This window comes from Rhinolophus sinicus, chromosome 1 (genome assembly GCF_057876585.1).
Source record: "Rhinolophus sinicus isolate RSI-liver-muscle chromosome 1, RSI-T2T, whole genome shotgun sequence".
Lineage (NCBI taxonomy): Eukaryota > Metazoa > Chordata > Mammalia > Chiroptera > Rhinolophidae > Rhinolophus > Rhinolophus sinicus.
In genome coordinates, this window is record NC_142501.1 from 210320208 (window position 1) to 210343577 (window position 23370).

The 23370-nt window shown below is 45.6% G+C and overlaps 1 protein-coding gene across 3 annotated transcripts in view; it reads right to left on the bottom strand.

Moving 5' to 3' along the window:
* STX18 (syntaxin 18) overlaps nucleotides 1-23370 on the bottom strand; it is a 106889-nt gene that overhangs the window by 42264 nt on the left and 41255 nt on the right. The gene's annotated exons all lie outside the window — the stretch shown is intronic.

Below are 23370 nucleotides of genomic sequence, written 5' to 3' on the forward strand. Positions count from 1 at the left end.
CATGAAGGCTTTCCTGTCAAGGCCAAGCCAGGCTAATCTGCGCTTTGCTCTGAATTGGAAAGCACTTGTGCTTACCACCCAGCTGGCCCTCAGTTACACTGCTCTGGCTTAACTATCACATGCGTGCTTGTCAGTGGCATTGTGAGCCACACAAGGAGGGGCTGCACAGCTTCCCCCACAGTTCTAAACACAACATGCAGCACAGATGGGGGCCCATAGGTATTGTGGAATGAGCATGTATGTCTGAACACAAAAGTGGTATTTATCACAACAGAAACACGTGGCGTTCGTCTGGGGACAGGTCAGCAGCGGTTCAGTTAGATTTCCCACAGTCTACACCAATAAATGCAATTCAGGCATTTTAAGAGCTAGAATCAAAGAAACAACCAAGTGTTGCCACAATATTCACTTAAGGATCAGATAACAATGACTGAGTCTGTCCAATGTCCCTGGCTGTCATGTACCTGCCTCTTAACAGACAGTGTTCTCTTCCCCACAGCCCTGGGGGTCCCTGATCTCACTGCTCTCATTCATCAGTTGGGGACTTCACAGGAGCTATGTGACTTGTCCAAGGTTACACATTTAGTGCACGACAGAGCTCACACTCGAACTCAGGACTGCCTTCCTCACACGCCTATTCCTGCCCCCACTTAAACTGCATTACAAAATCTGACTTGCACATGTACTGCAAAACAAATGCAGAGATAGGCAAGCAAGGTGTTTACTGCATCACATGCAAGATTTGATCAAGTTACTCTTGTTTTAAAACTTTCAGTGTCCATCCTCGTCCCCAACCCCTGCCCTTGAGGGGCCAGGTAAACAACGCAAATGAGCAACGCAAGGAGAGTGGGTGGGTGCAGTGCCTCTGGCGGTGGTGAATTCTGGTCTTAAAGTACACTGCAGCCAATGTGTAACCTCTGGGCCCAACCAACGGAGTCAAGTCCAAGGCCCTGCCCAGTGCAGCTGCAGACGTCCCGAGTGGCCTCAGTCCCCCCACACTCTCCCACACTCCCAGCCGCGGGGCTCCCCAATCCACACGCCCACATGGTTCTCCCTTTCCCTGGAGTGCCCTGCCCGCCTTCTCTCCATCGCGAATTCCTCCTCCTCCTCCAAGGTCCTCTTCTCTTCCTTAGACCCCTCCACACGCCCAGGCACAGCCAGACCCCATTCGTGCACATGCGTCTGTTTTAGCATCTCTTCCTTTGTGGGGACCACGTGACGAGTTATAGACTGACTTCCCGTCCCCAGACTGCAAACTCCTGGACAGTGAAGGGCCCCTTCTCTCTCTTTCCCCAGAGCTCGTCAGGAAGTTCCTGGGCAAAGCAGAGCCTCAAAAACTTCTACTAAATTTTGGATAAATAGTGGGCACTGCATACTCATAATCCCAGAGGGTTAAGCCTACTGTGGTAGGCAGAATAATGCCACTTCCCTCCCTCCAAGATGGCCACGTCCCAGTCCCTGGAACCTGTGACTGTGATGTTACATGACAAGGGGGAATTAATGGGGCAGATGGCCCTAAGGTTGCTCATCGTTGACCTTAAAGTAGGACCCAGTAGGGAGGGCCCTCTATAATCACAAGGGCCCTTACGTGCGGAAGAGGAAGGCAGAAGAGAGTCGGCGTGACGCAATGGGAGAACTCAATCCAAGGCTGCTTGCTATGAAGACGGAGGAAGGAAGCCAAGAATGAGAGCAGTCGCTCCATACTAGAAAAGGCCACGAAATGCAGTGTCCTCTAGAGTCTCCCTGGAAAAGCACTCAGCCCTGCCAACACCTTGATTTCAGCCTAAGGAGTCCCATTTTGGACCTCTGACCTACACAAGTATAGGATAATAAATGTGTGTTGTTTTAAGCCACTGATTTGTGGTGATTTGTTACAGCAGCAATAAGAAACGAATACACCTCGTCTTAGTCCCTTTGGGCTGCGATCACAAAATCCCGTAGGCTGTGTGGCTTCCACAACAAACATTTATTTCTCACATTCTGGGGGCTGGAAGTCCAAGATCCAGGGGCAGACTCGGCGTCCGCTGAGGGCCCGCTTCCTGGTTTGCGGACAGCTGCCTTCTTGCTGAATCGTCACACGATGGAAAGAGGGCTCCTCTGTGTCTCTTCCCCTAAGGGCACTGATCCCGTTCATGAGGGCCCCACCCTCGTGACCTCGTGATCCACAGGCCGCACCGCCAAATACCATCACACGGGGAGGAAGAGCTCCAACATATGAACGAGGGCGGGAGGTGTAAGCATTCAGTCCATAGCTCACTTACTTAGAACCTTAAGATCCAAAACAGGTTTTTTCAGGAGTCATAAAGTTTTCCATAAAAAGTTTTAAAAGGTCCAAAGGAATCTACTACATAGGCTCATTCCAGCTGCTGACCCCCTGCCCACCCCACCCCTCTCTTCAGCTAGTTCTAGTCTACCAGGGTGAAATGGTACATGGGGTTCAGTGCCAGAACAAGAAGGCCCCACGGGCATCTCAAAAAACATAATTATAAGAGGGTTCACTTAAAGGATAACAAATGTGATCCCAATTTTGTATGCTCTGTAATGGCAAATTTCTATAAAATGAATTTATTAAAATGGAATTAAGCTTATTCAGGATTAAATGGAATTCTTGATAAGTTAAGAGGTTAAGTAATTACTGACTTAATAATGTCATCAGTATAATAACTCAATACTTAACATGAGCACAATGTATAAAGTAATATTTCAAATGCCGAGAATGAAAAGATATAAATGAGCATTAAGAAACACACGCACAGGGACGGCCAGATGGCTGAGCTGGTTAGAGTGCGAGCTCTGAACAACAAGGTTGCTGGTTCAATTCCCACATGGAATGGTGGGCTGGGCCTCCTGCAACTACCGTGTTTCCCTGAAAATAAGACCTAGCCAGACAATCAGCTCTAATGCATCTTTTGGAGCAAAATTAATATAAGACCTGGTCTTATTTTACTATAAGACTAGGTATAATATAATAAATATAATATAAATATTAATTTTTTTCTCCAAAAGACGCATTAGGAGTTGATTGTCCAGCTAGGTCTTATTTTCAGGGAAACAGGGTAAAGGTTGAAAACAGAGACTGGACTTGGAGCTGAGCTGCGCCCTCCACAACTAGATTGAAGGACAATGACTTGGAGCTGATGGGCCCTGGAGAAACACACTATCCCCCAATATTCCCTAGTAAAATTTATTTTAAAAAAGGAAGAAACATACGCACAAATCACAACAAATCAGTAAAGAAGAAAAAAATTTCAATCGGTCTTTGATTTACCTAAATAGACAACTTAAATCCCCAAATAGCAACACATGATAGGGTTATTTTCTTAAGAATGTTTTGACAACTGAATCACATGACCACCACCATCTTTGTAAAGATTCGTGGCCGAGCTCTGATCTGTTACTGTTGTGCTTAGTCCTATTTTTCAGAACAAACTGCCAAAGATAGCATATTACATTTCACACAACTCTGATATTTTCAAACATTTACAGAGGTTGAATAATTGTACGCTTTGGATCTCTAATATTTCCACATACAGTGCTAATTTTAAAGAGTCCTCATATGTATCTAAAGAGAATGCCTCTTACTTTTAAAAGGAGGCCATCTTTCTAGTGTCAAGTTTGACAAGGACATCAGAGTGAAATGACAGTACATTAGCCCATAAAGATCTAAAACTCGTGTCACTCTCTTAGTCTTGCTATCACTGAGTGACACGGGGAGCAGGGGTAGGGAGAGGGTCTCTGTGGGGCAGGTGGGTGACAAGATGCAAGGGCTAGCTCAGGGAGAGCTTTGGGGCTGCACCACGTCGCGGGCCTTTCCCAAGCCTGGGCGTGAGGGCCGGCCCATCCTCACAGCTCTCGGCCTTGCGGCTGCCCTTCTCTGCTTGGAGCAGCCTTCTTCCCTCACCCCACGCCCAGGCCACCCAAAGAACCCCTGCTCTTCCTTTAGGCCCTGCTTCAAGTTCACCTCCTCCATGAAGCCTTCCCTAACACTTCCCTCAGGCCTTTCCATTTAGAGTCCCAGTATTTATCTGTGACCCCACCAGACTTCAATTAAGTTCCTTGAGGTCAGGCTCTATGTGCTACTCATTGTTGCATCTCCGGTAGCGCCTACATGTTGGAAAGGAGAAAGGAGAAACAAAAGGGGCGGGGGGCAATCCAACAGAAAAAGGGCTTCAAGGTCTGATTATTCCTGACATACGGGTGGATCCAAAAGGTATCAAAGGTCATCACGAGGCTGCACTTAGATAACTGAGTGAGTAAACAAATGAAGAGAAACACGCTGGCGATTTGTGCACAGAATTTTCCTAGCAAGTCAGTGAGGTGCGTTTGGAAGGCACAGCATCAACCAGCAGGTAAAACCTACGGGGAAGGTGCAGCCTGAGGGCTCCACAGAGACGATGGTTCCCCAAAGTCAACAATCTTCCACCTGACAGCCCACGTGCAAGTCTCCACACCAGAGAGCTGTGGTTCTGACGGCACTGCCATGTCATACAAACGTGTCTCTATCGGAGGCGACGGGAGAAACCCTCATTTCTAACAAGAACTGTGGTTTAAAGTAAGAAATGAACTGTAGCTAAAAAAGGAAGAAAGGGATGCAATATTTATTTAATATCTCCTCCAAACCAGTCGCTTTGAGTGGGTTACTTCATTTTATTCTGAAAACAAGCCTATGGAAAGAGGTATTTTTCTTAGTGGAAAGAAACCAAAGCCCCGAGAGGTGGTATTACCGACAGAGCTCGGACTAGACCCTTACCTCGCTGAACTAGCATCGTTACTGTTAAATTGATGAGTATGTTGGTGTTTTCCAGCATCATTTGATATTAAATTCATTTTAATGCCTCCTGTGTATTATTATTTCCCTGGTTTAAAAAAATCGGCCAATTAACATGTAGTGATATTAAGGAATTATGATTTTTTTATTTAGGTATGATAATAGTATTATGTATTAGGATTATGTTTTTAGTTCTTTTTGTTTTTAAACCCCGTATTTTTTAGGGATATGTATACCGAAAAATTTATAAGTCAAATGATATGATACCTGGGATTTGCTTCAAAATAATATGGGGGGGAAGGTGTGAATAACAGATGAAACTAACAGATGAAACAGGACCAGTCATGAGTTGATAACTGCTGACTTGTTGAAGATGGGTTTGTGTGTACACGGGGTTCCTTACACCATTCTGTCTACTGTAGTATATATTTTACGTTTTCCTTAATCAAATATTATTTTTAAAAATCTCCCATTTAGCACTTTCTTCGCTTAACATTTTCAGTCATTTTGAAGTACAGATTTTCTGCCGCCAAACTAGTAACCCAAACATGAACCAACAACTAAATCCCACCCACCATCTCTAGCTACTTTATTTCCAAGTACTTGCAATCTTTGCTTAAAGTTCCCTTTAAAGTGCCACTTTAAAAAAACCCCCACCACCCCCACCTTCACTGCGAGTTAACAACGTACCAGGCAGCATTGCCAGAGCTCTGCACGTATCAGCTCATCTCATTCTCCCAGCAGCCCCCATGGGACAGGACGCATCATCATACCCATTTTACAGATGAGAAAAACTGAGACAGCGGGCAGCTAATTTGCTCGGGAACGCCTGCAGTAAAGCCTGGCTGGAACCCAGGCATTCTAAGAATCAGGTTTGAGTTCTTAACCCCTAAGTGTAAGCACAGATTCTTGGCAATTGCAGTTTTCTAGTACAGACACCACAACGGGGAGGGCTGGGAGCTGGGAAACGCAGCCAGTGAGCAACATCATGCTACGCTTTCCTTCTGGTATCTGGATTCAACAACGCACTCACTACCCACTCGAGTTAGCGAACAGAGTCTGCCCCTTATTGAGCACCCGCCATGTGTGGGCGCTGTTATTTACTGCCCCCATAGCAATCGGATGCAGTAGACACTACCCCATTCCCACTTAATGAACGTGGAAACGGAGGCCCACGCAAGGTCACAAGGCTAATGAGGCAGAACTGGGATGGCCTGCAGCTCTGTGGCTCAAAGGCTAAGGCATTTATTCTACATGATGCCACCAAAAGACTAATAAAACTACTACTACTTACTTAGCTTAATTAACTGAGGTTTTTCTTCACAGAAATATAGGCAGGGTTTTCATGTGAGAATATTTGTGTGTACTGATTTAAAAAATATTTTTAACTACAGCGGGTACAGAAAGGTCTGCAAGGAAGGCGTTCTGAGTGTTTCCACACACAGCACTCATTTCAAATCCCTTACATGGTACAGTGGGAGCGTGCGTATAGCTAAAGGGGGTGTTTGCACTGGCTGAAGTCACCTCCTCTGAAGTCGGCTGCTGCTCCTAGTGTTTTGCTACCCAGGAGGCCCGGAAGCGCCAAGACCACAGACAGGGATGCTGAGAGGGGGCCCACAGGTGTGAGCAAGGAGACAGGATGGTCAGAAAGACTGCCCAGTGGGGACCAGTTCATCCTGAGTATCAATCGGCAAACCACCACAGAACAGGGTCAAAGGAGCAATGAAGGCAGCTTCCAGGATGCGACATCTTCCCTACGACTGAGTTCCTCTCCACCCGGCTTTTGGCTGGGGATGGGGCGTGGGCAGAGGAGCAGGCTGTGGGCAAGACTCAGTGTGGGGTGTGCGTGGAGCAGGGCGGGAGAGGGGAAGGGGGAGGGAGAAGAGCGACCCACAGCTGGCCGAGGTTCTCTCTCTCTAATCTCTGCTCTGCTACCTACTGCCGAGGGGACCTGACTCCCACTCCTGAGGCTTTGTTTGGAGGGACTTCTTTCAGCTGAACATTCCAGGCCCCGGAAGGAAGAGGACCGCCGCACCTGGTTTCTGACCTGCTTTCGGACAAGGTGAGCATGCCTGGCAGCGGCCAGCGGAAGGGCCTGGTCTGGTCCACACTCCACCTGTGTGTAGCCACACATCGAAAGCCGGGCTCTGCATTTTTCATATTCTGACTCCTGTATTTCTCTTTCAGGTGGCTCCAAAGTTGGGCTGGGGAAAAGAGGTGTTTGTATAAGCTCCCCTAAACTCTTAAGTTTTGCCAAATGACATTTTGAGCAAGTTGCTTAATATCCCTGGGCTTTACTACAAAGGGAGGGCTGTAAAAATATATTTGAATAAATAGTAGTACACGTGTTAAGAGCTAACTTTTACTGAGTGCATACTATGGGGCAGGCACCACACTGAACACTCTGCATCCATTAGCTCACTTACTTCCAACAGCCCGAGATAGGGGCCATTATAATCCCACTTTACAGATGAGAAGACGCCGAGGTAACACATTACATATAAATGGTTCAAAACAAATGGGAGCCCAGTCCACCCACAATGGCCCCGTCTGTGGTCCCACCTGAGCACTGCAGCTCTGAGGGCTGCTTTTACCAGCAGTGCTGACGGAGCGTTTTGAGAGCAACAGTACCCAACGCTGAGGTGATCTGTTCAGGTGATCTGTGTACAGGTAGGTAGGGGGCAGCACGAAGCTAAGGGGATCCGCCAGGATCTGGCTTCTTCGGGAAGCTGCTACGTAACCAATCCATTTATTTGAACTGCATTCTAAAACCACAGGTACTCACCTGACTCATCCCTGTCTTTCCCTGAGGATAAATGCAGTTCACTACACGTGGCCATGCTTAAATAAGGAAATTCCCCAGTCCATCAAGACCGAAGGTCTCCGTGCAGCCCATCTACCACGAAGGGAAGCTCACTGTGAAACAGCAGCAGTGTGGTTCCCTCGTGCAGACGCATCTGACGGGTCAAAGAAGATTCATGTGACCTGTCCTTACACTTCCAGGTTTGATGACGAGACCAAACAGAAAGAAAACGTCCCAACATGGCCGCTGTGATCTGGGCCCATCCAGGGCTGCTGACAGGGATGGTTTCCCACAAGCGTGTTGTTGGGTGGGGAAAGCCAAGACGGCCGAGCATGTACCGTGTGATCCACTGATGTAACACACATGCCAGGCGCACCTCATGCTGTTTCCACGACGGAGAGGAACCCCAAAGACTGCTCACTAAATACTGATGGTTTCTGGGTGGTAGGGCTTAGCGATACCGCTTTATTCTTAATACCTTTTGTAGTTCAACATTTCCTACGATTAGTGTGTACAGTCTTTGCAATCAGACAAAAAAACATTTTTAAACCAAAGGTACCCCTTCCCACATACTTCCCGGACTAAAAGTGTCACTGATTCCCCAGTACCCACAGGACGAAGTTCAATTCCTTACGCCCGCGGCCCCCCATGACCCACTCCCCGACCTCCCCAGCCCAGCCTCTGACTTCCTCCGACTCCTGAGACTCTGCTCAGTGATACACCTGCCGTCCTCGCTGGTTGCCAGGCCAGGTAAAGGACCCTGCTGCATGCTGCCGTCTTGTTCTGAAGTGTGTTCCCGTCTCTCTGACAAGCGGCTCAGGCGTACACCTAGCCCGCAGCGGTTCCTCAAGAGTCACTAATGCTCCGAGGTGAACCGCTTTTCTACCGCTCGGGGAATTAACAGCAGGGAAAATGCCCTCAAACACAGGAAGCCCGCTACATACTGGACGTTGTCCACTAGGTGGCGACACACGTACTAGCGCTGTAGGAGCGACAGGAACTCTCAAACATACAAGCTTTTCCCAAGGGCTTTTAAAATGTCTCGGGTTCTTTGTTTTTGATCAGGAATCAAAGGATTATTAAAGGTTAATTGTTCTGCGCCGGCAGAAGCTGAAATGACACTGTTCTTAAATACATATGTGCACTTGGATGCGTCCGCGAAGCTCCCACACAAAGGGAGCTCGGGGGGCATGGCTGCCATCTGCCATCCCAGGCGGCCGGCCCAGCTTTGTTTATACGTGTCACCCACAGCACAGTCCTGCTAGCTGCTCCGTCGTGGGTGTTTTGTAAATTACCCAAAGGAAGATAAGCTGTAAAACAAAAACCCTGGTACAAAACGGTAGGGTTCTTCTCAAAGGACAGCGGCATTTTAACTGGAGGGAGAGTTCAAAGCAGTCACAGCGGCCTTTGCTGATCACAGCAGTGGTTTGACTTGCAAGCCGCCCCCCCTGCCCCCCCAGGATGATAGGAATTCTGTTCTGCTGGCACTCACAACACTGCCAACAAAGACCTGATTGATTATGAAACACTAAGTACCGATTTGCATAATTTGCCTCTGCAAGAAACAACCATTGTTCAAGATTAAAGAGACTCCAGTAGGTCCCTCTGGCATATTGTAAAAAGTTCCCGGTAACACAAAATCATTATTTTTTTCATTCAATCAGTGGACACAGCTTGCTGTTCAGTTTAGTGTGCAGCCAGAGGCACAGCCAACAACCACTGTTGTATAAATGCTTGCCAACTACTGATAAGCTAAAATGATTTTTCACAAGGATCATGTTCCCAAGTTTAATTTGGAGGCCCACTAACTAAATTCCGAATCCACTCCCTTCAGTCATAATTGAAAAATGCAACAGCACCAATTACAGCTCAAACTTTACAACCAGCACACCCTGCTGGAGTCCCAGCAGGGGCTGCGTCCCGTCCCCGTGTTAGAGAAGCTCCCCAGCGACTAGTCACCCACAAAAGCGCCTGGCATGGCCACAGACATTCCACCGGTGCTCTGCTCGGGGTCACACCAGCGAGCCTGACAGGGGGTTGCCTGTGGGAACTGCCCCTTTCTTATGCTCTTCTTCTCTTCCAGCAATTGTTCTGTAAGCAAACACTGTGGGCGCACCTATCACTGGCCCGGGTGGAACGGCGTGATGCCACCCTGCCACCCTTCCAGGACTGCGGGACACAGTGGGAGCCCAGGCCATCCGTCCAGTCCTCACACAAGCCCCGAAGCTCTCCCCCTACCCCTCCTGAAGCACTGTCCTCCCTTGGCTTCCAGGGGCCCACTCCCTCCAGGCTCCCTTCTTACACCCCACTACTTCTTCACCTTCATTCATTGCCTCCTGTGGCCTGGCTAACCTCTGAAGGTTACACCCAACCCTTACACTCTCCTGCTAAACCCACTCATTCCCACCCACAGCTTATTTACTGCCTACTGACAACGTCCACCGAGCCCCTGGCTCACCCCCAGTTCCGGACGAGTGGATTCCACTGTCCGAGGCAGATCCCACTGGAGCCTCAAAATCAACATGTCCCGAAATGCTAATTATCCGACTGCTCCCACCCAACCCTCCTGGCCCCATCCCCCTGAAGAGGAAGGGCGATCCCCCAAGTTAGGAAATCTCTTCCCTTTTCACCCCACACATTAAACTGGTCAGCGGGGCCTGTCCACTCAACTTGTGAACGGGCTGCCAAAGCCGCTGGCACCTGCCCGCATTCCCGAGCATTCCCAACGACCGCAGAGCCTCTCCCTTACCCAGAGGCTTCGTTCCGCCTCTGCGCTTTGGCGCCCGCTCTTCTCTCTGCCTGGAAGGTCTGCTGTCTCATCAGCCAAACTTCTACTCCAATGTGCTGGGCCCAAGGAGGTCCTGGCGTCCTGGGTTCACTTCCCACTGTCTCTGCATAAAGCCTTCCTTGAGGCACGCTGGGTCTGTTAGCTGCATGCTATGTTAGTGGGATGTATGTATGCTACATACATTAGATATATGTATGCGTGGGTGCACATATAACACTATACGTATGTTAGTTGAATGTATAACGTGCTCTATGTTTATACATTCTGGTCTGGAAACCTCATTAGAAAAAAGACATAGGGCGATCTTGATCCAAGAAAACCTGTAACCAGTAGCTAAATAACCGGTTCTAAATAAGCCGTTGCGAACCAATGCCAACCTTACTGGACTGTAGTTTCTAGAATTCAGCACGTGTTTTTAAGAGACAGACAGAAACGCAACATGAAAAAGGAGGGAGGCTGGTTTTACTAGTTCGACGCTTCAATGCTGGCTTCACAGTCCTGAGTGCAGACAACAGGACGGTTAAGCAGAGGGACCAGGACTCCTGACAGTAGTTGGGATGAGTTTGGTGGTCTAATTTTTTATATTAGCAACTAACTTTCTAGCAACCTGAAAAGGTTTGCTGCTTTCTATTACGCCTTACCCCCTTTTAAGAAATTCAGAAATTAAAAAGCAGTAAAATCTTACATTCTTAGTGTTAATGACATAATGAAAGAACTTGTGACTTAACTTTAAAAGTTGAGTCGCACCAGACGATGCTTACTGATCCATGAAGCTCAAGGCGACTTCCATTTAAAACAGGTCTACGACCCTTCAGCCTCAAGAAAAAGCAACAGCCTATCATGTCTCGAGCTTTTCCTCCTCACTCCTGGCCCCACCTTTCTCTTTACATCCCACTGTCATCACGGTGATACTTTTCTCTAATTAAACACTTTCATGCCCATGCTTCTAGCTCCCCAAAGTGCACGCATGGAGCACAGTGCCCCCGTTTCCGAAGCTCAGTCCACTCCTGGGTCTGTGACCTTGCTGCTTATTAGCACATACTCGATGACTCCCAGGGTCTGAAGCGAGTAAGGATGGCCCTTCCTGGAGTCTCGAGACTGGCCAGCGCCTGGCAGACACCACCGGCCTGTGTGCGTGGAGGCAGCCCCCGCCTCTCCCAGGTCTCCCACCCGCTCACAGAACACAGCTCTTTTCATCTGCGTCGAGGGGATGAGTCCATTCTCAGGACCACATGTGATTTCTGAGGCCTATAAATTACTGCATTCAGAGGAGAGTACAGAATTCTCGAGGGGATTGAGAATGTTTAGCTTCAAGCAGGGAGAAGACTCAGACGGGGGACTCCATCCCGTGCGTGAGCGGGAAGCACACAGGAAAGCAAAACCCCAGCCTCCCTTGTTCTAGCCTTTAGGCTTCCATTAATGCCACCTAAGGGCAAGCTCACTTTCATGTCACTGAGTCAAGCTGACTGAACAGCAACTCAAATTATTTCTTCAACTGCTGCTGATAAGCTATGTGTCTTCACTATATTCATATTTTCGCTTGCTTCCTGTCATTTGCCATTCTGATCATTCTGCCATTAAAGACATGTAACTAAAACTCATCAGTTAAAAAAATGGGATGAAAACGGGGCTGAAAAAAGCAGCACGGAGTTACAGACCCCTCCCTGTGGACAATCAGCTCACAGATGCTCTAACAGTCCAACTATTCAGTCCATTTAAAACAGGGGTGTCCAAACTTTTCTCAACGTTTTTCACCAAGGGCCATATGCGGTAAAATACACAACAAACAGCCGGGCCACTCACTCGAGGTGAAGTACGATTGCCTCACCTGGTTTATTTAAGTAAACTAAATATATTTTTGGAATTTGCTGAGGGCCAATTAACAACGGATTGTGCACGGGCCGCAGTTTGGACACCCCTGATTTAAAACAATGTTTCCTCCACAAAAGCATCCGAAAGCTGGTCTTCTCCCCACCTACCCGCCTCACGAACCCCCCGAGTACAGTGAGACCTGGGACGGGCACCATTCTGTATCCTGTGCGCTTGGAAACCTCTTTTATTTGTTCCCTGGACAAATACGTTAGACCCAGTATGGCCCAGGTACATTAAGAAAGAAGGTGATAAAGATAGAGAGGAAGGGAGGAGGGAGACAAGAACAGGAAGTCCCGACCCAAGGATCTGACACGGCTCCACACTGCTTTTCAGATACAATCCAATCCGTCTGGTCTGGAGGCTGAGTGCAGAGTGTGTGTGTGCAGAGACTGCGTCTGCAGAGACTGTGTACGTAGAGATGGCATGGGCAGAGACCGTGTGTTTGGCCTTCTTCCCAGTCTGGGTAATTCAAGCACAGACTGGAGTCTTACAGACCTGGGTTCAGATCCCAGCTCTGTCACTTACTATGACATGGCCTCGCGCAAGTTATTTAACTTCTTCAAGCCTTAACCTCTGATGTATAAGACAGTGAGACAGCAACTCTGAGTGGCCACAAGTCGTCAATGAAAGAATGTCTGGAAAGAGTGTGGCACACAGTAGGTGCTCAATCAGTCCCGGTTTTCTTCCGCGTCCTCTTCATCGCTGTTTGGGTCTCACCCATGGGGCCAGGGCAGCCTGGCCTGTGGACTGCATGGGGCAGCAGATGGAAGGGGAGGCGTGCAGGCCTGGGCCTGGAAGGTCACTCGCAAAACCATGGCGCCGTGGAGGCGAGTGGAAAGCTGCAGTCAGAAGAAGAAACGAAACTGGATTTGGCACAAGCCCAGCACACCTGGAGGACAGGTGGTGGCGATCCCCGCAGCGAACAGCACGGCAGGCTTACAGTACCCCGGGCCCAACTAGGAGCTTGACATTACTTAACTTATTTAACCCTCGCAATGATCCTGTGAGGTAGGTACTGTTATTCTCCCCTATGAAAGAGAAGGAAACTGAGGCCCAGAGAGAAGGTAAACACGCTGTGCTAGGTTCCACAGGAAGTCAGGGACACAACACAATTTGGCCCCAGACAGTCCGGCTGCAGAGCCCAAGTTTAACTCCCTCGAGGGCAGTGGGTGGCCCCCATGTGTACCAAGGCCAGAGCACAGGCAGGTAAGGGCTCAGAGCAAAGTCGGGAGTAGCAGAGGTAACCTGAGGTGGCTCAGTTCCATGACGGCGGGGCAGCCACACAAGCCTTCCTCGAAAGACACCTGGGCACAACCAGCTCCTTAAAAAAGCCAAACCTGGACACGATGCAGCGGCCCAGCCGTCCTCTGGCTGCACCTCACGTCAAGCTTACCCTGAGTGCAGAAGTTCCACAGCACACACTCTGATCCACACACGCTCAGAGGGCCCTCTGGCTTCCAGCGTGCACCCTTCCGTTCGGCTCCAAGCAGCTCGTTTCTCCAGCGTTGGACTAGACTGCTGTGTCTTCGGTTGTGCATCACGAGTGGCTGGTATGAGTCTGGGAGCCAGGGGGAGAGCGAGGACGCGTATTCCTAGAGACTGGGATCCCGGCAGAAGCCCTCAGCGTTGCTGCCCTGGGCGGCGGTCCCGCACAGGCTCGCTCGCTGCAAAGGCTACGCGAGAGGAGGGTCCCGTGACTCAGAAATCCCGAGATAACGTCCGGGTGCTCAATCGACTTGGAAGTTCCTTCTGCCCAGACCCTGCTGGTTCCTATTCGCTCCTTTCATGCTTTCCAGTTTCAAGCATGAGTCTAAGCAACCATGCACCTGGTGCCTTGTTTATTCCATTTTCCTGACTTAGGGCAATTCAGCTATAGGACCTTTGGAAGTTTAGTCCTAAGAAACTAGAAATATTTATAACTGTTCACACATCAATAAGGTGTAGGGGAATGGGCAATAAAAGACAATTTCTAACAGGCAACGAGCTTGTACCTATTCTAACGCCATCTAAGCGTCATCACACCCGATGAGGTAGGTACCGTAATGATTCCCTCTGACAGAGGGGAGAGGCTAAATCTCTGGCTCCAGGTCTCACTAGTAAGTGGTGCAGCTGAAGTTGAACCGGGGGGGTCCACTCCAGAGCCTGTGCTCCTAACGTTTCCTTGCTCCATGATCCTTCAGAACTTTGATAAGAGGGGTAAGATGGAAAGCACTCCATTTATATGTGAGTCCCTCAAATTAAAATCTCAACTCCATGCTTAAAATAATTTATCTATCAGCCAAAACAAATAGTGTAAAATTCAAATTCGAGTTACCTTTTCTAGGAACGGGTTCTATTTTTAACCTCTCGAGTGGCCTTCCAGAAAGAATCATGACCACCTAAAGTATACTTGGCCTTTTTACAGGGCACAGATGCCTCTGAGACTCTGACACGAGCTATGTAGTATCTGATCTCTTCCCTTAAGAAAACGAATATTCCTACCGATACTAAAAAAATTGTGCCTACCGTTTGGAGCTTCAGAGGCTCTGCGTTCTCTGGAGCTCAGGTTAAGAGCCTCTGCTCACAAAACTCGGTCCAATAAACAAACAGGACACGAGCACGGGCAGGCACAACCTTTCTGTCCACCTCGTGTGTAAGGAAGCGCTTCCAGGCCAGCACGGCTGCTGGCCATCCGCCCGCGGAGTTTGTCTGCAGGCTGAGTGCCCTGTGACAGCCCCTCACATGGCTGCCTGACGACACACACAAGTGGGGAGACGTGGAAGAGCACCATCATCATCCTTGTCAATATTTAGTGTTGACTATGCGTCAGGTACTGTGCTAAACCCATTGCACAGATGACCTATTATTCTCAACACACTGAGGAAACCGAGGTGGAGAGCCATTATGTAGCTTCCCAAGGTCATACAGTGAGCAAGTTTCAAAGCCAAGGTCCATCTTCCAAAACGGACTCTAGAGCCTGTACTCGCAATTCTTCACGCTGCACCTCTAAGCGTGGGCTCTTCAAGGATAAAGTCTGAGCGGAAAAACCAAACCCAAGAAGAGTTTCACGCAGCCTTCTACGACGTCGCACACACCAAACTCGTTAAAACAAAGCCACCAGTTTTGTTCGTCAGCATCTCCAAAAGCACTTGCTAAATGTCTTCTGAATTCTTCCAATCCAGGGCAGAAAGTACTACGCAAACAAACACACTTGTACTTCACTGTAGTACATTCCACATCCCAGGCATATGTTCATTCTCTTTTGTGGTGAAGAATTAAAAGACTTTTAAAAATTGTACACCCAGAAATGACCATACATCATGTTCATTTGGGATTCCCAAAGCTGGGCAAGGTTCCTAGCTCAACAAATGTCTGTTGGATGAGTGATACATTTTATCCAGAATTTGTCACTCTAAAATCAACATTAAGGAACAGCTATACCTGAAGCCAGCGGTTATGGTGTATTAACGTTGTTTTAATATGAAATTTTCTCACATGGTTTTTGCAAATGTGTTAGTATACACCAAAGGCACAACTCTCTAGAACAAGCAACCAACAAGTCATGACCCACAGCGGACAACCAGCAGCTACTCCCCCTTCACACGGTGAACAGCTTAGTAATCAAGTTTGTGGCAACACACGGTTTCTACCCAAAGGTAGTCTCTGATTACTAAGGTTAAAAATACACACTCAAAAACATAAAATCCCCAAACACTGAATGCTGCCCTACGGACATTTTTAAAAATGATCTTTTTATTTGAATTATAGGATCAACTATACAGAGAAAATTTTTGTGAAGACGGCAAGGACCGGCACATAAACCTACGGAAGTGGGAAAACTACAGATGAAGCTGACATATCACAACTGCTCCCAATCTCATTCTCCTGGGATCCTAACCCTGGATAGAAACTGCGACCTGGGAACAACATAAAACGTCACTTATTTGCAAGCCAAGGGCAAGAGTCAACAGAGACTACTAGTTCTCTAACCTTCTGCCCGTCGCAGCAGGAGCAGCCCCTGACCACTAGGTGGCGCTCTCCACCGCTCTGTTCCTCCGCGAACAGTACAGTACCTCAAAATGACAACAGCCTGGTTTTAAGATGATTTGTCTCTTGAGGATATACATTTGGTTTAAGTTTCCACTGCAAAGTTAAAGTTCTTAAGATAGGTCATGCAGATCAATTGCTCCTGTAATCTGAAACTCAAAAGAGCAAGTAATATCTAAACAAGGGGAGGGGGTGGTGGCCCTGAGCTTATGAGGCCCTCTAAAAGCCAGGAGACAGTCAGCCTGGCTACCTCTAATCTCATCATCAAAACTGTTACCTTGTCCAGCTTCTGCTTCACATCAGCAAAGAGAAGAGCGAAATCAACTGCGGGTGGTACAAAGGGAGAACATACATTCAACTTCCATACTGTGTGATAGAGGCCAATACTGTACATTCAACAGAAAGCCCTGCTTGATAACACTCGAACCCCCTACGTTTAAGCGCTTTGCTCTATTAAGGCATATTCTTTCTCTACTATAAAAACAAAAGCAAAGGAGTCAATGTGCATTTTATCGTGAAGCTCTGAGAAAGAGGGCTTGGTAACAAGATACAGAGCCCTGCCTCCAAAGACATCTTTCAGCTGAGTGAATAGCAATGAAATGCAGAGAGTGCGGGCTCCGCTTCCACCGAGAATCCAAATGTGCAAATTCCAAGCAAACTCCAGGGCCTTGTTTCATCATTCCCTGTCCTCCAAAAACTATAGATTCCTTTCCCTCATTATGGTCTTCTTTGGAGTAAATAGGGCATGAAACTTAAAGTACTTCCTTACACATGCCAAAAAAAAGAAAAGCAGAAAATATTATTCCAAGGAATAAGTTACAAAACATTCTAACAACCTCTTTGCTTGAAAAAAATGAAAATGAAATTTAGTGGTTTCTAGGATTTAAAGAAACTGTAGCAAATTGCTAACTGCTAAGTTTTATAAAATGGGGACTAGCTTCATAAAAATTGATTCTTACTTATGATTGAAAATAGCATAAAATAATTAGCCCCTAACACAACACTTGCTAGAGAAAAATTTGTGTGTAAAAATAACTAGAAAAATAATGCTTAGATCCTGAGTTGTGTATTACAGATCTTGATTTTGAGAATCAAAGCTTATCTTTTCATCCTAATTTTAAGATTGACTGTTTTACTAAGACAAAAAGTTTTAAGTCCTATATTTGAATTTCATATTCAGAACTCATGTTTAAAGCTTTAAAAGTAAAACCAGTATATATTTAAATCCCCTTTAACAGTTTTTCAGATCATTAGTAAAGCCTTTGACACAACTCATATAAAAATTTCCATCCTTAGCACAGCAACAAATTTCAGTTAAAATCACGTATCAAGTTGTAAGTAATAAAAGTGTCATCAAAATGTAACCCTGCCTCCCCAAACACGTACATATACACTTTTAAATGAAAGTCAAACTTGACAATGTTTGAGAACTCCTTCAAAACTCTACAGTTTTAGTCAGTATCTGATCAAATTTTGGCACAACTGCTATTTCAAAAGTGTCTATATGTAATAATTAGTAAAGTGGTGTCTTTCCACACTAACCGTATCATTACAGTAAAAAATGGACAAATTTCCCCAAGAGCTGGGGTAAAAGCAACTAAAAATAAAATGCCAATTTGCAATTGTGAGGTTAATGTTATAACAGTGAGATTTAAAACAAACTTTAGATTAAGGTTTTTAAATTTTATTTTTATTTATACTCTATATTGTGTTATAGTTCAATAAAACCAACTAAAATTTTTTTCCTCCTTGCAAAATTAAGACTCTCCTTATATGCTAAAATGTAATGCTTATTACATTTTTAAAAAATAGTTTAAATTTTCCTGGCAACTAAGTGTATATTTTGTTTTTTTAAATGGAATCTATAAATACATCCATAATTTCTGTGCCCATAATTGGAAAGGAGCATTTTTGGGACTCCTCTATGACAATCACTAAGGTTCTTCTAAAAAAAAAAGCGAACATCCATGTTGAAGAATTCATATATAATTTTCAATTACAGCCAAAGTCTTTGTTCCAGACCCACATAAATCACCATTCTTCTCTCTGAAAATGAGTTTTGGAGAAAACATTATTAAATGTTACATCTGACTTTAATCGAGTCTCCCAATTTGCTTTTTGCATGTTTATTATCAAACTCTAATCATGACTTTCCCAAACTTATTTATACTTTCACACAAACTTCCAAAGTTTTCCCAACTTAAATACAAACCCACAAAAACTGTGGGAAATGTTTCGCTTGAAAGATAAAAGTAAATTGGTTCAAATGTACATGTACAATAATCAGCATTTACTTTCGTTGCTCAGACATTCAGCTTACAGAACTTTCAATATCTGCATTCAACTTAATTTTCTTGTCTCTTTTTTTAAAACATGGAGGGAACGTAGTTTTCTTTTCCCCCATTTTGTTCTCAAAATATAAACTCATGTAATGCAGAGCATTCATGGATCCTGCATGTTTTAAACTACAAGCTTCCCTAGTCTCGACAGCATTCTTACTGCATACGAAATGTCACTTCTTTCAAAACTTCAGTCTGAATAGTTTATGAATCTAATTTCACTTTTCCTAATAAAATGAAAGCGTTTTTACTACATAAGGCCCAATTAAAATTTTAGTAAATGAAAAGAGCAAAAGAACTGATATGACAACGCTAAGATGGGAAAGAGGGCAAGTATTACTTTCCTTACTTTCAAAGTTGGGTTTTTTCCTTGCAGCGTCTCTTCCATAGACTGCACTACGTTTATTAAAATATGACAAGGCTTTAACCTGGGAGCAATTTACCAGTTAACATTATCTACCGAAAGAGGAAGTATACTTTGAGTAAGTAAAATACTAGAAACTACAGATGCTGCCTGTGTTCAAAGCTGCTTAGAAAGCTGGGCAGTGCGTTTTTGAAAATAATCATTACAAACAGTCTAAGGGGTAACTGGGATACAGTTAATCCACAAGCCAAGTGATGCCATTTAATTCTAGAGACAGAAATTTGTCTCTCAGAGGGGATCTTAAGACATCCATAGAGTAATACACGTTAAAGGTAATGAAAATATCTCCTAACAGAATGAGTATATTTTAAAGTTTGCATGACTGGCAACAGAAAAGATTTTTTTTACCATTAAAAAAAAAAAAAAATCTCCTGACAAGAGATTCTGGTTTTGAAGTATGTCACACCCCAGTTCCCCAGCCTCGAATCCCAGTTCATTTTTTAAAATGAGGTCTATTTCCTGTAATTTTAGATATTTTAGAGCACAATTATTTTACATTTTTATGATGCCTTTGGGGTATCATTACAAATATTTTTATGTGTTTAAACTTAGGAAAGTAAAATTAAGTAATAGCTTCTCTTAAAGGGAGCTGTCAACTCTCTCCTGAACAAAAATCTTTGTTTTAAAGCAATCTAGAGATTTATATCCCTAGTAACCATAGAAATTAATCTTAAGCTTTAGAAAAAAATTGCATAAAATGCTCTTTATTTAATTAAAATCAGAGCTCTGCTCTTAGAAATAAGGACCCTCTTTTGAACAGAAAGAACTTTCTACAGAGTCGAATTGTTTTAACTCAAGGTGGCACTCTTTGTGATAAATTAATCAAACACATGTTTAATTGACTCTTGAATTTGTGTGCACAGAAAGTTAATTACTTTGTTGGAAAGGATTTGCTCAGGGAACACATCGACTGAAAGCTTTTAGTAAGAAAGGAAAGTGAAACACGCAGGATCCAAAGAGGATGTGTGTAGATGACCTGAGTGAGAGCAGAAAGAGAAAGAGCAAAGAAAAGAATTTAATAGTAACAATGAGGAGAATCACTCGAGGAACTCACTTTGTTTTCATGGAAAATACCATACACCGTGCCTTAATATGAAGCCCCATCAACACATCATAACTCAAATTGCATTCTTGCGACGGCTCTCACTTTCTATTTCACATGCACTAAAACAGAGACATATTCCGCATTCTGCTTATCACCGTATGACTCGGAGTTTATTTCAGACGGAGAAGCTAGTGGGGGGAGGGGGCGCAGTGCCCTCCTGTGCCACTCTCTCCTCGAGTGGTCTGAAAGAATGTGCGCATTTGAAGGGTGGTAAAGACAAATTCCTTGAACATTTTTAAAAAGTCAAAGTTTTGAAGCTTATAAAATTCGAGTTTTGATGAAATCTGTGTACTACCAAATTTGATTAACTTTCATAAGATTTAAATTTTATAGCTTCGGGTTATCCTTTGCATAGTGGATGAATACTTTTTAAAGTGAAGCCACATTCTGTTTCCATTACATTTTTAAAAACCCAGACTTTCGGACTTTTCTGAGAAATGAGATAAAAACAAAACTGGTTAAGAGCTTAGTGTAGAATCAGAAAACAAAGACACTGATGATCACATAAAAAAAAAAACATGCTAAATATCCGTCAACTGCTTACACAGTGTACTGTGAACACCAAGTCAGACAGTCGAAGTCTTTGAAGAAGCCTGAAATAGGTGTTTTTTCACATGAGCTTAGGCGCTGCTAAGAATTCTACACATTGAGCATCTTCTAAGCAACCCCCCTTTTTGGAAAAGACACAGGCATTTTCTCCCCACACTGCCCATGGCTAGTAATTTCAGAGTTCTACAGAAGGAACCAGTTCCCAAGCATTTGAGAAAATCGGACGTCTTGGCACATGGGACGAGGTGCAAAACGGCACAGAAAGTGAGGAGGAACTGTAATGAGAAGGATGGGTAGCTTCCACTGTATTGGACCCCAGTGTGTGTTCACCTTGGTGGTTCTAAAAACTCTTCTTCTGCAGGGGAAAAAAATAATTGTTTCTGCGAGGGAAACAGGAATCAAGAACTTTGATTCTGAAAAATGACACATCTTACCGTCTTCACTCCAGGCTGCACACTTCCCTAGCAGTTAGACCCCAAATTAAACGATACATATTACGTGTCAATGAGCTGTTTTTCACTTTTAATTCACTTGCATAGTAATCAACAATGATAGAAATTCTAAAACATCAATAGAAAAGAATGTTTATAATGGTTTTAAAATCATCTCAAAGCATGATGCTGTTTTGAAACTTAATATGATGTTTAGGTAAAACATTGACTTTCTATTAAAAGTATAGTTGGAATTCCTTCGTTTCCCTCTGCTTTTAACCTTACACATGTAACAACTTATGAAAGATACAAGAGCCCCATTCTCATGGAAAACACAAGAAGTGGACAGAGGCTTATGGGCTTTCAACGATTCACCGTTGGTATGTTTTGAATTCTTCTGCCTCCTCGACCCCGACCCCATGGCGGTCTCCTTTAGGATCTCACTGGGGTCAGGCATTCTCGGCCTGCAAAGTTGCTTTGAGGGCTGCATAACATACACAAGAGCACACTGAGGTGATAACGCGAATGAAGTAATGGTGAAGCAGCAGGTAGTAAGAGCCACAGCTGTAAGAAAGTGTTTATCAACCACCTGTCTGTACCCAGTGTGGAATAAGCACCCACAGAAAGGCTGCGTCTGGGCCCAGGCGAGCCCTTGTCAGGTCCCGTCCTTATGCTTCAATTTCCTGGCTTGCATTCCCTGACCGCTACGGTCCAGCTGAAATCCAGAAATTCCATGACTTCTTGGATTTGACTGAAAACTGAAGAGGATATTCTCAAGTGATTTTTCATATGCAAGTTTCACGGGTACCTGTGCTTAATTTACAGGGGGAAGAACTTAGCATCTATTTCTCATTACCTACTACATGACAGAGCGTAGTCCGTATTTTCACACGCCTCATTTAACCTTCACAGTAATTCTCCACTATTATCAGCTTTCCCATTTTTACGGGTAAGAACACTGAGGTTCAGCTCTGCTACAGTTGCTAAAATCAGATCTGTCCAATGAATCATCCATGCTCTTCCCACCCATCATGGGCTCGCCCCCGATGCAGAAGGCCAACAATGCACTGACTCCTCACAAGCAAGTGCTGTGCGTGTGTCAAACGCTGTGTGCGTCACCTGGCAGAAGACCCAGGTGAGAGGCAGGTCCTGCCTCCACGGGCCCTACCTTCCAGGGCCATTAAAAACCCTCCATATGCCATGAAATTAGGGGAAGGAGAGGGTATGGGGGACTAGAAAACCAGGGAGGGAGTGCCCTTGGACTGTGGACATGGCAGAAGAGGGCAGATGTGATGGGTCTCAGGTAGGACTGGGTCAAATGTCTGTCTCTCCCCCAGGTCCTCTCCACAAGCTCCCCAGAAGACGCTAACTTACACGCAGGGCTGAGAGCCACCAATGGGGAGGGCATAGGAAGTGGCTTTGCAGTCGGACGGCCTGGATCCACACAGCTCTGACAGTCACCAGCTCTGTGGCCGTCCCAAACTACTCAACCTATCTTTGTCTCCATTTCTTCATTTGTAAAATGGGGAAAATAACAGCCATAGGGTGTGTCAGGCTGAGATGGGTTGTTTCCTGCCAAGGGCTTGGAAAAGTCCCACGGAAAGGCTGGGGGCCCCTGAAGGCCCAGGGAAGGGATTGTCAGTGGACGCTGTTCCATGTCCCATATAGACGGGGGTGACAGAGATGACAGCTTTTCTTCTTTCCTTTTTATCTGACTGTGACTGTTTGAATCATTCCGCTGAATTACATTTCCTTCAATAACTGCACCTTCAAGATCTTTGTCATACACACTTTCAAAACCAAGATTTCTGTCTTTCCTTTTTTGTTCCCAAGAGAAAAGTAAAACAAGAAATACAGGATCTTGGATTTTAAAATGAAGACACTGAGCGTCAGAGGGACTGTCCAAGGCCACCATTAAGTGAGACGAACAGTGATTTTCAACAGCAGCCCAGTGGTGACACGGGGAGAAGGCAGAGGCCTGGGCAGCAGAATTAAACAGTGCCCACCAGCTGCTGAGTCCTCGCACGTGCCCAGACCCCCATCTCAGCACAGATCTGTGGGCGCAGGGCCTGGGTTAGCCAGCTACCAGCTAGGAGCCAGTTCTGAGGACATCACTGTCTCCTCAGGCTGAGGCCCAAGGCTGCTCACTGCCACCTACTCAGCTACGCCAGCCAATGAGCCAGCAAGACCTCCAGATTCCAGCCCCTTCTGCTCTCCCGTCAGCTGGGATCCTGGAGAGTCCTCACTCCTGCCCCTGCTTTGCAG